Source organism: Podarcis raffonei, chromosome 10 (assembly GCF_027172205.1).
Source record: "Podarcis raffonei isolate rPodRaf1 chromosome 10, rPodRaf1.pri, whole genome shotgun sequence".
Lineage (NCBI taxonomy): Eukaryota > Metazoa > Chordata > Lepidosauria > Squamata > Lacertidae > Podarcis > Podarcis raffonei.
This window is the reverse complement of record NC_070611.1, coordinates 34,433,932-34,446,578: the sequence shown is the minus strand read 5'-3', so window position 1 is coordinate 34,446,578 and position 12,647 is coordinate 34,433,932. Positions and strand designations below refer to the sequence as shown.

General features: G+C 43.4%; 1 protein-coding gene and 1 pseudogene across 8 annotated transcripts in view; both read left to right on the top strand.

Moving 5' to 3' along the window:
• KCNC2 (potassium voltage-gated channel subfamily C member 2) overlaps positions 1 to 12,647 on the top strand; it is a 95,969-nt gene that overhangs the window by 10,603 nt on the left and 72,719 nt on the right. The gene's annotated exons all lie outside the window — the stretch shown is intronic.
• Positions 2,191 to 3,149, top strand: LOC128422426 (UDP-N-acetylglucosamine/UDP-glucose/GDP-mannose transporter-like; annotated as a pseudogene).

Here is a 12,647-nt window from a genome sequence, read left to right as displayed (position 1 = left end):
CATGTAAAATAAAAAACATGATTGTACATTCTGTGTGGTAGCCAGATTCTCAACCTAGGCACTGTTACTGCATGTTTCCCCCTTTTCTACTCCACAGTATCTCTCTGCATTTAGTTTTCAGATTGACAGGTTAATTCACTGCCTTGTCTTTTCGCTGGCAGAAACTTCTGCATGCTCTCAACAGGGATTCCTCTCCAATCATATAAATCTACTGCTTAGTTTTTGGGGAATGATTCTGGAAACTATGGGGCATGTTATAATTACTGCCATACTTATAATCTGTTCCCAGGGCTAGACAGGAGTGGGAACTGCTCTTTAAATCAGTGCTGCTACTGGCCATGTCTAGAGTGGAGTCACCTCAACTTCTTTATAAGATAGACTTGCCCACCAAGAGATACCTAGGATGTTCTCTGAGGAAACCTGCCCTGAGAGAACCATTTTCCAGCTGGAAGGTGGACATGCCAGATGAGGTGAATGGCCAAATTCGCAATTTTATGACTGGAAGACATGCAAGTGACTTTGGCTGAAGGAGGTGGCTTTAGCTAGCAATTCTGTTTAAAAACATATGACTTTTTATAGGCTTGTGTATGGTTACGATTCCTTTCACTCCCATGTCTTGCTGAGATCAGGCAATGTAGGGTTTCTGCTGACTACACATATGCATTGAGGAGAACATAAAGCTACAGAATTTTCAACATAGTGTACCCAACACTTGAATCTCAACATTTTTTAAAAAAATAAGCAGCTGGGAGTCTGGGGTGGAAGGGAAAGAAGAATATTGGATTAAGGTAAATAGCCTTGGGGGAGAAGGTGTGTCATCTTCACCTATTTGCTCTTTCCCCAGATGACATTCCCCTACCTCAAGTTTCTATTAGGTGCAGGGGGGAGAGATGAGGACAGTATTGGTACCTATTTGTTTTCTCCAGTGGGGCAAATAGCAGCTTCATGGGAAATTGCCTTTTACTAGATCAGACTATTTATCTAGCCAACTATTGCCTGCTCTGAGTGACGGTGAATGGAATCTGGGACCTCTGTGCTCTGCCAATGTGCTCTGCTATCATTCCCCCACTGCGATCCTCAAAAATCCATGCTGTGTTTCCTTCCAACCCTCTGGAGTAGTTTTGGGCACTGTGGGGGGCATGCAAAGGGGAAGGAGAGGGTGAAAAAGTATGTTGTGCAAGTGGAAGTCGTACTGTTTGTGCATTGATTCAGTTGAATTCTGCTGAACATTTCCAAATGCTACATGCCTTTTTGCTCAAATACAAATACAGCAGAGGACAGGATCTGACTATTAACCTCATTTTGTTCCTTAATGAACACTAATTGCAAGATGAGCCAATTTGTAAGCCATTTAAGCAACAAATATCAAAGGATTCATAACATGATGACCACACACTCAACTATTTAGTCTGGTCCAGCTGTCACAACAAACCAAAGATGTGCTGTATCAAACCTTGAGCTCTCCCCTTTTCTCCTTATTTCTGCATGAGGCGAGAAAGTTTAGAAGACCTGACTAGGCAGTCAGGATGTTGTGGGAGTAGATGGTCATTTAAATATCTTGTTCCTCTTAGACCATTTGAACTGGGTTTGGAAACAGGCCGGGCGTCAGTGAAGATGCTGTAATATTGGAGTTGCATATGCATGCACCAGTCAAAATTCTTGCTGAGGCACTGTGTACCAGCTTGTGGCAGCCCAGTGTAGAGCATACTGTAGCATTCCAACCAGGATGTTAATCAGGCGTGTGTAGTGTCCTTTACCAGGAAAAGGTGCATGCAAAAGTGTCCCTAGTGACAACCACCATTGGAAGATCCAGGAACAGTAAACGCAGGATGCAACCCTGCCTGGTTCTTCAAGGGGGACTACACATCTGCTGGAAACAGGTTGTATGATGAGTCCAGCCCATTCAAGGATCTGAAGTATTTTGTTGGTTCCATATTAAATGGAATTCCATGGAAGTCATGCTCCCTTGATTTCATGTTGTTTTTGATTCTCGGTCTTGGTTTTTCTTCTCCTACAACCCCTCTTGTAGATCTTCAGGTGACATGCCTCAGGTTTTGAGAACTTTCTCTGTTAAGCAGAAATGTTAATCAGCCCCTTCGGTGAGGAGGGGCTGTGGTGGCTTGCCAGAGTGGCGGGGATGCCATCTAGTATGGCCAACAGATTGGGGCTTGTTGCCGCACATGCCAAGAGATGAAAGGCAGACAAGAGGAAGAGGAGTCACTCACTTCTGCTGCCACTGCCACCCCTTCCTCTCTGTTCAAGCTACTTTCTGCCCTCTTCTTTGGAATCTGCCCTTCATCCTTCTGGTAAACAAGGAGGGGCTGATTGATTGCAGATTCCCATCTCCAGTGCAACGTGGAGCAGGACAGCACTATTCTAATGTAAAAAATAAAATAAAATCATTCACTTCCCTGATTTTGGTAAGGTTACCCCCATGAAGCTGTTTCTACTTCCTCTGATTTAGGTTGGAAATCATTTAAGTGGATTATCAAGCACAAGCAAGGATAAGTTTGCCAATGCTTACAGTCCTTAGGAAGTTTATCATTCCTTTTACATTACTGCTGGAAGTCATTATTCTTGGGAAGCACTATCCTTTGAGCATTCTAATTAGCCTGTTTGCAATCATCCTTGGGGCTTTCAAAGCAGCAGGATCATATCTAGCTTTCAGCATGGAAGGCTATGTGTCTGTGTTGCTGAACACAGTAAACGGTGTTTACACAAAACAAAAAATTGACCCAAAGGAGCTGGGAAAATATGAAGTCATTTTTTTTAATATCTCCTGCTTTACTGTAATTCCTACAGTTCTCATAAGCTTCATCATGGGAGACCATGAAAGCTACTGATTTCAAGCAATGGATAAATGTTTGATTTATCTTTCAATTTCTTCTTTCCTGTTTTCTGGTGTTTTGTCTGATGTATTCTACAGTCCTCTGCAGCCATTATAATTCTGCCCTCACAATCATGGTGGTCGGTGCTATAAAAAATGTGTCCACCATGTTGTAATGCTAATTGGTGAAGGGTATCTCTTTTCCATGCTGAAATTCATAGGGCTCCATATCTGCATGGCAGAAAGGCTAAGATATTCATTTCTAACAAATGGCTGTCCTAAGAGCTCCACAGATGAAGAAAAAGCAGATGCCAAGAGCTAGCAGAAGCAAAAGGCAAGGGAAGCTGTAAGGATGTGGGCACCTGTAGAAGTTCAACACACACATGCAGAATTGGCTGTGGAGTGGAAGTTCTTCCTCACCTCGCATTACAGTCCATGTGAGCCAAGTCATGATCTTAGACAGCTGGGAACATTTGTCTTCAGGCATGTTTGATTATTTATGTAGACAGACTAATCACAGTAGATGGATGGATGGCATGGCTTGGCTATTTCTTTGTTCCTTCCACTGAAAGCCTTTGCACTTGGTCAAATCCAGGGGTCCTTGCTCAATGTTTTTGCTATCAAGGGCGCTGATTCGCCATCTCCCTCAGAATGCCTAGGGTTGTGGGCTCCTGGGTAGATTCAGATGAACAGTTTAAAACTCCTTGGCAGTGACAACTACAGTGAATAAGTGTCTCCAGACTTATCTAAGGAGGGGTGGGGTTAGGAAGAAGCTGACAGTGTCATCATTTTACTGTGCGGACTTTGTACATCTTTCTCTCATGTTTGTACAATATGCTGCACAGCTATCTGCCCAATATTTCTTTTCCCTGAGCAGCATGGAAAGGAGCTGGCACACCTAGCTGCCAATATATATATCTATATTCTCCTTAAATTGGGAAGAAGCAGGTAGTCTGAAATAGTTGCCTGAACCAGCACAATAATATCTGTCTCCGAGATCAAACTTGGTGATTGCCACAGAAACACTCGCTTTTGTCGCTTGGTTTGCTTTAGTTTTCGTTAAGCATTTTAAGGATAGGATTCATATGAAATGATGTGCCAAGTAAAAATATAATTGAAAGAGTCAGTTACTTCTAGAATTCTAATAATAAATAATAACACTCTGACTTGTTTTTGTGTATAAGGCAGATATTACATGCATTAAACTGCTGTCATTTGAATTGGGGGGGAAAAACATATAGCTTTTCATTATGATTCATTGCTTTTTCTACCACTTCTGCAAAACCTAGTATACCAGAAGTGAAAATGTGTTTTTTAAATTTATCATACCTTCCTGCCTTTCCTCCAAGTAGTTGAAATGAAGCATACATGGTTCTACAAAAACAGTATGTATGTCATTCACATCTTTCCTTTTGAATGCACGCTAATAATCAAGTTGACTGTAATTATAAAAGGGGTGGGGGTGGATACAGCTCTCTAGAAATTATCCTTATTCTTCTGCTGTTGTGAATACTTCCAGTTTATGTGTACAGTGGGTCCCCAGCCTATGTGAAGGTTCAGTTCTGGAGGTTCATGCACAAAGCAAAATCAAGTAAAGCCAGGAAACCTTTGGAGCTGCCCCTCCATGCAGCTCCTGTCTGGAGTGGGCCTTGGCCTCTGCTTTGCTTAATGGGCTCTGGGAAGGTCGTGCGAAGGTCCTGAGATGCTCCCAGGGCTCCTTGCATGGCTTTCCCAGAGCCTAGTAAGCAAGGCGGGGGCCTCAGAAAGCACAAACTGCCACAGAAAGAGATTTTAAGCCCTCTACCTTGTTCACTGGGCTCTGGGAAGGTCGCAAGAGATCTCAGACAGCCCCTTCTGGCTCCCCTCCCATTCTCCATTTCCCCACCATCCACCTAAAGCTGCAGTCGCCTAAGTGAATTATGCATAAGTTGCAGGACCACTGTATTTTTAAAGCTGCTGACCGGGGTATTGTCTTCAAAGTGCCATATATTGTTGATGCTACAATTGGTTATGGTCCATTGGAGGCTCCTTGAACACCATTGAATTACACCTTGTAAGATCACTTTTGGTTGTTGCAGCCTGTGAATGTAGACAGGATGCTTGTGGCAGTGAGTCTGACAGTGTGCCCTCTTGATCCCTGCTCATCACGGCTGGAACAGGCTCATAGCTTTCAGGTACTCCGGGGTCCAACATTGTCACTTGAAGCCCAGGTTGCCTTGGTGGCTAGGCATGTCTGTTTCTAGCTATGGCTTATTTACCAGTTCGTATGGCCCTTTTTGGACAGAGATGACTTGGCATGGTACTCCATGCTCTGGTGACTTCCAGATTGGATTACTGCAATGTAAACTGCATGAGGCTGGCCTTGAAGCCAACTTGGGAACTTCAACTGGTCTCTATTACTGTCTTGGGTTGACTTTAGAATTTGTATAACCTGCTTTAAACCCAACTGTGTTGGCTGCCAGTTCATTTCTGGGCCCAAGTCAAGGCGCTCATGGTAATGTTTGAAGCCCCAAACAACTTAGGCCCCAAATATCTGAAAGACTGCTTCCTTCCCTACCAACCCTCCTAGGTGTCAAGATCAGCAAAGGGGGTTCTCTTGATAGTGCCATCTCAGAAGTTTGAGTGGCGGTTGCCTTCTCAGGGCATACTCTGTGGAAGCCCCTAAGTTGTGGAATTCCTTCCCCACAGAGGTACACGCTTGGCTTCTTCACTATACAGCTTTTGACTGACGATACACCTCTTGATGCTGTCCTTTGGCACCAACAGCGGAATGCAGTGCTAAATGACTAATTGGAGCAGATGGCCAATGCAACACATCGGCTAAAACATTGGGTGCCCATATGCTACTTATCTAGGCTCAAGCCTGATATACAAAGTCCTGAACAACATGGGCTCAGGATGCCTTAAAGCCCACAGAAGCCTTTATATCCCAGCTTGTTCACTGAGACCAACCAAAGGAACAGTGTTCGTTGTCTCCCAGCTAGTGTTACAGAAGCACAACAGGCATCCACTAGAAGTTGGGCATTTATTGCCATTGGTCCCATGCTACAGAATACACTTCTAGCAGTGATTCGGAAGTCATAATTGCTTTTTATTTTCAGAATCTCTTCAGGACTTTTTTTTTTATGCTGACAGGCGTGCGTAGCTGTTTGAAACTTCTTTTGACTGGTCAACAGAGGCACCATCTTCTGAAGCACATTGAGGGGCCCCAATGTGATGTCCTGACACCACAAACATGCGATGTTGCGCAGTGTTGCTCTGTGCCCAGCTCCAACAATAGGGGGTCCCAGATCCCTATAAAAATATATTGAGGGACCCATAGTGCCTCGGCCCCCTGGAACCAGCACCTATGCTGGCCAGTCATTTTATTGATTGTGTTGGGTGGTTTTCAACATTTGTCCTTTTCAGAATAGACCTATTGCCATGACAACCTTAGGTTAATTAATTTCAATGGGTCTGCACTGCGTTGCACTTAGTTGAATACAACCCCCTGTTTTTAACGATGTGTTATTGCTGTGTACTGCCGTGATATTTCAGTTTATAAATACTTTTATAAATAAATAATACTATAAAACATTGTTTCGAATTGTAGGAATGAGCTTGCGCAAGTCTAGACTGACATATTTCCCCCTCCCTAATTAAAATTAAGTAACAAACAAGGCTATCAAACTCTGGTTTGTTTTAAGTAGCCGTAGTTAGAACAAACCAGAGTTTTAGAGTTTTATGTCATGGGGGAATTGTGGGTAGATCTCATACATTGAAATGAAGAGAAAGAGGACATGAACCCAAGGTTCATGCACCCTCATTCCCATATCATGGATTAGCAATGTATCTGAACATGGGATCCTAAAAGGGTATTTTCGAAAATCACTGTGTTGGTAAAATTAATTGAATATGTGTGTCTTGGGAAACTCCCTGGTATCTCCCTCTTTCCTGCTTCCTGCATGGTTGTGAGGGTTTTCTAAATTGGCTGTGGATTTATTGTAACATGCAGGGAATCCAAGGCAAGTGAGCTGACACACTTACTGACGGACTGGCACGCTAGAGCTTCTAAAGTGTCTATAAATAGCTACAGTTAGGATATCAATGTGAAAAACATATTAAGACCTTGTGGATGGATAACCTGGGAGCTGCCAGAAAAAAGCTGATGCCCATGAAATGACAGTTAATTAGGATGAAAGGCCAGGAAATAAAACCGCTGGAAAAGATTGTGGGCAAAAGCTTTGGAAGACAGAAAGGCAGGAGGCAGACTGGGAGAACTAGATAATGCCATTGCCTTGAAATACAGGCTGCATTTGGTTGTAGTGTCTTCTTGATCCCTTTTATTTTGCTGCCTAGGGAAGAGAAAATGCATGTTAACAATTTTGTAGAGTAAAATTATTTGCATTTATCACAGACCTTGGGAATTCTTGAACTGATTATTGTGTGGCAATAAGGGGGGTGGATATTTAATTCATACTGATCTTAGATCCGTAAAGTGTTCTTGGACATAATTATGTACATGGAAAGAGAGAGAGGGGGGCTTTGTGCTTTTTATCCTTTGTAGGCTTGTGACTCAGTAAAGAGGATTCGGCTGCCTGCAATGGACTTTCCGAATTGCTTTGTTAGTGGAGTTTTACATTAAGCAGAAATCTTAATTTCTTTCCTTTCTTTGCATGCCACTAAGACAGCTTGAAAGAAGAAGGAGCTGCTGCCTTGGCATCTTTGCGCTGAAATGTTACTACTACAAAGGGTTGAGAGTGATAACTACCTGCTTCCAGCCAGCAGTTAATCAATTGGTCAATAGATTCTACCTGGCCCTATAAAGCTGCCAAATCTGGCTTGTTCCTTCGCCTGAGGTGTTGTTTAGATTGTCCATTCGTGGCCACCTGTCTGACCCTAGACCACAATATCTGACAATCTGCTACATCAAATGTTTGGTTTTTGGTGTTCATCTGTCTCAAGGGACTACAGAGGGCACTTCTGGAGGTGAAGTCAAATTCCTGTGTTAGCAGCCCCAAAGTGACCTCCTTGGGGCACAAACCTGGGCATTGTGTATGGAGGTCCTAATCTAATGCATGATCCCTAAAGAAGACCACAAGGATAGCATTTTGCAGAACATTAGGTATATGTATGCATATGTGCGTGTACATTTAATTTATAGCCTGCTACATGAACCAGACCCTACCCTCCTCAAAAGAGTCAATCCTTTCCCAAAATGGAGGAATGACTTAGATAATTTCTTGAATAATCTTGTTCTTGTAACATTTAAAACAGCCTTTATGTACTGGCGTATATAGCACCTCTAATACACATACTAACTAGTGAGCTTACCTCTTCCATTCAGTGTTGAGGAAGAGTAGACATGATAGATATGTAGAAAATTATGCACGTTGTGGAGGAAGTGGATCAAAATATTAGCCTGTTAGGTTTAGTACATCTCTCACACACGACACAGCAAGCTGGCAGTTTAACTCCTTTAGCTTTATTTGGCAATTACAGGCTTAGAGCAAACAGAGCCTCCCACAGCTCATTCTTCACTATCATAGTCAGTTGACTCGACTGGCCTCCGGCCCCTTCCAAGGCCAGATATATGCCGACCCCACCCCCACTTCCAGCTGGTCTTCCTTTGCTATAATCGCTTGCTCCACCTCCTGCTTCTGGAGAGTCAGGTGCAGCCAATTCCTCCTCCTCTGGAGTTGAATCCAACCCGCTACTACCACCTGCCTCCTGCTCCTGCATCTCAGGGCTGCTTTGAGAAGTGATAGGCAGCCTTCTGTTTTCCTCTGCCTCTTCCTCCCCCTCTGCTGATTCCTCTCTGTGGGCCATGTCTCTGACATCACCCCCTCTCTAAGCCCCCCTCCCCTTCAGACTCGCTGCTGGTGAAGAAGGACCTTTCTTGGGCTGGTCGCCACCACTCCTCAGTCTCTTCATTTGCTTCCTCGCTACTAGTAACCTCCTCCCTCCACCCTCTTGGTTTGGGCTTGTGTGAGAAACGGCGATGGAAATCCCTCTGCAATAATGGGGCATGCACATCCTTAGCCTTCTGCTAAGACTTCTCCTCAGGCCCATACCCTTTCCATGAAACTAAATACTGTAGCTTCCTCCTGCATAGCCTAGAATCCAATATTGCTTCTATCTCAAATTCCTCCTCTTCCTCAACCATTACCAGGGGTGGAGGAGGTTGCCTCGGTTCCTGATACCTATAGGGTGGTGTGACTGGTGATAGGAGAGCCCTATGAAATACCGTAAGTATCTTCATAGAATCTGGTAGCTTGAGCTTGAACGACACAGGGTTAATTTATTCCACTACCTCAAACGGCCCCAACCTTCGTGGCCCCAACTTCCTGCACCTCTCTTTTTGAGGCAAGTCCTTGGAGGACAACCATACCTGATCTCCCACCTTGATCTCACCTTGATAGCTATTGGCGCCATTCAATGAAACTGAATGTTGGAAGATTCAAGACACACAAAAGAAAGTACTTATTTTTACATTGGTGCATTGTTAAGCTATAGAATTCTCTCCCACAAGATGGCCGCCAACTTGGATGACGGTTAAAGAGGATTAGGCAGATTTACAGAGGAGAAGGCTATCAATGACTGCCAGCCATGGGTTAGGTTCTGCTGCTACTGCCAGAGGCGGTATGCCATTGAATCCCAGTTGCTGGGAATCACAGGTGCAGAGAGTGCTATGGCACTTGGGTCCTGCTTCTGGGCATCCCATGGGCATCCAGTTAGCCACTGTGAGAACTAGTCACTGGAATGGATGGGCAGTTTGCCTGATTCAGCAGGTTCTTCTTATGTTCTTAATTCATAGGGTGCTAATGAGAAACAAATTCTTTTTATTTTATAAGACATTTAGTAACCACTTTACTATGTAGAAATATCAATGTGTGGTTGTATTAATAAAGCCTGGGCCAATAATGATGATGATGATTAGTTTATATGCTGCCCTCAACCCCACATTTAGATACACTAAATGTTCAGTATATTGATTTATTCAGAGAAAGAGACATTTTCAAGAATACAAGTTCCAGACAGATTTTTCACAACCTGTTTGTAGCAAACAAGCAATTGAAAAATAGGCCATTTTAAACATAACGAAGAGGCTAATTAGATAAATGTTTGATTGGTAAGTCTGCAGTGACAACTAAGCACATCAATTGTAATATGATTATTACTTCCTGGAAACTAAATGAACTATAAAAAGAACAGGCAAAAACCTCACAAAAATCTTTTATTCACTTAATAACTGTGGCGCTGAACTGAACGAGTTAGCCAATTATATTCATCTTTTTTCTGTTTACAATACAGTGGTACCTCGGGTTACAGATACTTCAGGTTACAGACGCTTCAGGTTACAGACTCCGCTAACCCAGAAATAGCACCTCGGGTTAAGAACTTTACCTCAGGGTGAGAACAGAAATTGTGTGGCGGTGGTGGCGGTGCGGCGGCCGTGGGAGGCCCCATTAGCTAAAGTGGTATCTCAGGTTAAGAACAGTTTCAGGTTAAGAACGGACCTCCACAATGAATTAAGTTCTTAACCTGAGGTACCACTGTATTTTAAAATATTTTAAGATAATGGTTTGGATCCTGTGGTAATTGAGTGGAAAGAAGTTAATGAAAGGAAAGTCTAGTGTACCTCACTAGACAACAACACCCACTGAAAAGCATCTTGGAGGACTGTGACCCTCCCTGAACAAAATGGAATGGGGTGAGGAGGTTTCTGGGAGAGGAAGGGATCACCCTTTCTCAGACTGATTTTCAGAAGTTTCACCCTTCCAGCAGCAGCCCCTATGTCCCATCAAACAGTGTTCAGGACGCAGTGGTGGACTTTGGCTTTTCAAATTTCAGTGGCGCCCAGTTTGGTATGTGCTTAGGTGGCTTCATCCTGAGTCTGTCTCCACCATCACTTTAGCTGTCTATCCACTTGTTTCATCACCTCAAATCACCTCAGAAAACCTAGGAGCCTGAGGTACACTGATTGATAGAGGGTACTTGGGAGTGAGAGTGTCAACTGTCTGGCCCATTTCCTCATTTCAGAGAACAGCCAGAACTCATGTCACAATGGACTCATCATAATTGACTGGTGGGACTGTAGAGTTTAGTGCAACAAAGACTCTCCTCCTGGAAGAGAGGGGAGTGGTTGTTGGCGGGAGCCGAGCTCCCAGGTGCCTCCGGGGGGGCGTGTACAGCAGCCTAAATGCTGCGGCGCCAGCCCCTCCTCGGCCTCACTCTTTGTCGTCCCATCGCGAGTCACCCACCCTCTACTCCCTTTTAGCTCAGGGTCTTAGTTTTCTTTGGTCTTGCTATGGACCTTAGGTTGGTCGCCCTGGTTGTCTGGGGGGCCTGGTAGGAATTTTTCCATTTGGCATTAGGCTTTTTGGTTTTTTCGCCTACCTCGTAGCAATCGTCACAACTTTCATGGTATTGGTGGGTAGGTTAGGCATTGGAATAATGTGTTGTGGTGTATCGAAGGGCTAAGTGTGGCCATCGCCTATGCCTTCAATTTTTGGATATTCCGTTAAAGGAATCTGGCGGTCGTGTATTCTGTCCGATGCCTGCTTGGCGGGAGGCCATGGCACGACCCTCGGTGACATCAGGGGAGAGCCTATAGTTGAATTAGCATCAACAGGCTCCACCTACTGGTGAATAAACCCCCTTGTTTTAGACTCACCCCTCTCTGAGGGGGTGGAGTCAGCTGATGTAATCCAATGCCTAAGCCAATACCTTTTCACTTGCTGTAATCAATAAAGTTGTGGCCTTTTCTTGCCCATTAACCTTATATCACGTGTCCTTGTGTATTCATTCCACTTTGCGGGGATCGGGTCCTCGAACCACAACTCCTAAATTCAGGGGAGAAACCCATTCAGTTTACAAGAATTTCCTCATTTTATCCTCGCCTGCAGACTCTGTTGACTCCAGTAATGCAGGCTATCTGCTAGAGATCCCAGTCTGGAGAAATCACTTCCACAAGCTGTAAGTAAGGGATTGAGATTTAGTAAGGGACAGAAAATAACTTCTTAGAAGAAAACCACTAAAAAGCTATAAATGTCTTAACATGGAAAAGATTACTTCAAGAGTACCACAATTTCATTTCAATTTCTTCTACTTTTTAAAAACTGGGACCTGAACCCATAAATTCCAGAAATACGGTCCAGTCTCTTGTGCACTGTTTTTTTTAAAGTGGCAACTTAAGAACCACTGAACCATCTGAAAACATGAAAACTGTCCTTTTCTATACCACCTGAGCCAGAGTGTCCTGAGTTTAGTGTGCTAAAGTTAAGAACTGCAAATAAAGTCTTGTGAAATCTAGCAATGTGAAAAGAAAAATCTCCCTTAAAATAGCATCCTTGTTTTAACCACAGGGCCATTTAACTCTCCATAAATCAAATGACTGTTTGAATGAGTCATATCCATATGTGAGCTGAGTAGTTGTAGCTGTGGACTCCTTGATTTTAAAAAAGGGAATTCCACAGAGAATTATTTCTGTTATGAAATACAAGTATAAAGCAAAAGCAGGATTTTTGCCCTCAACTGTCACGACTATCTTCTTAAAGGAGCCTTCATTCTTCTTCAAAGAGCACAGCTTCAGCAGTAACTGAATTTGTTATAGAAGCAGATACACAGAATTGGAAAAAGAATGATTGGCTGAAGTAATGGACATATGTTGACTAGCTGCTCTATAGATTATTTTTCATATTAGGTTGTGTGATTTGGTTCCAATTGAGAAGACATATCTGAAAATATATGTAATACAGATGTAATACAGAGAAAAGGCACCATTGCAACTGAAGCCTGAGTTTTAAAATACCCCTTTACATTCTAATAATCTTAGTGA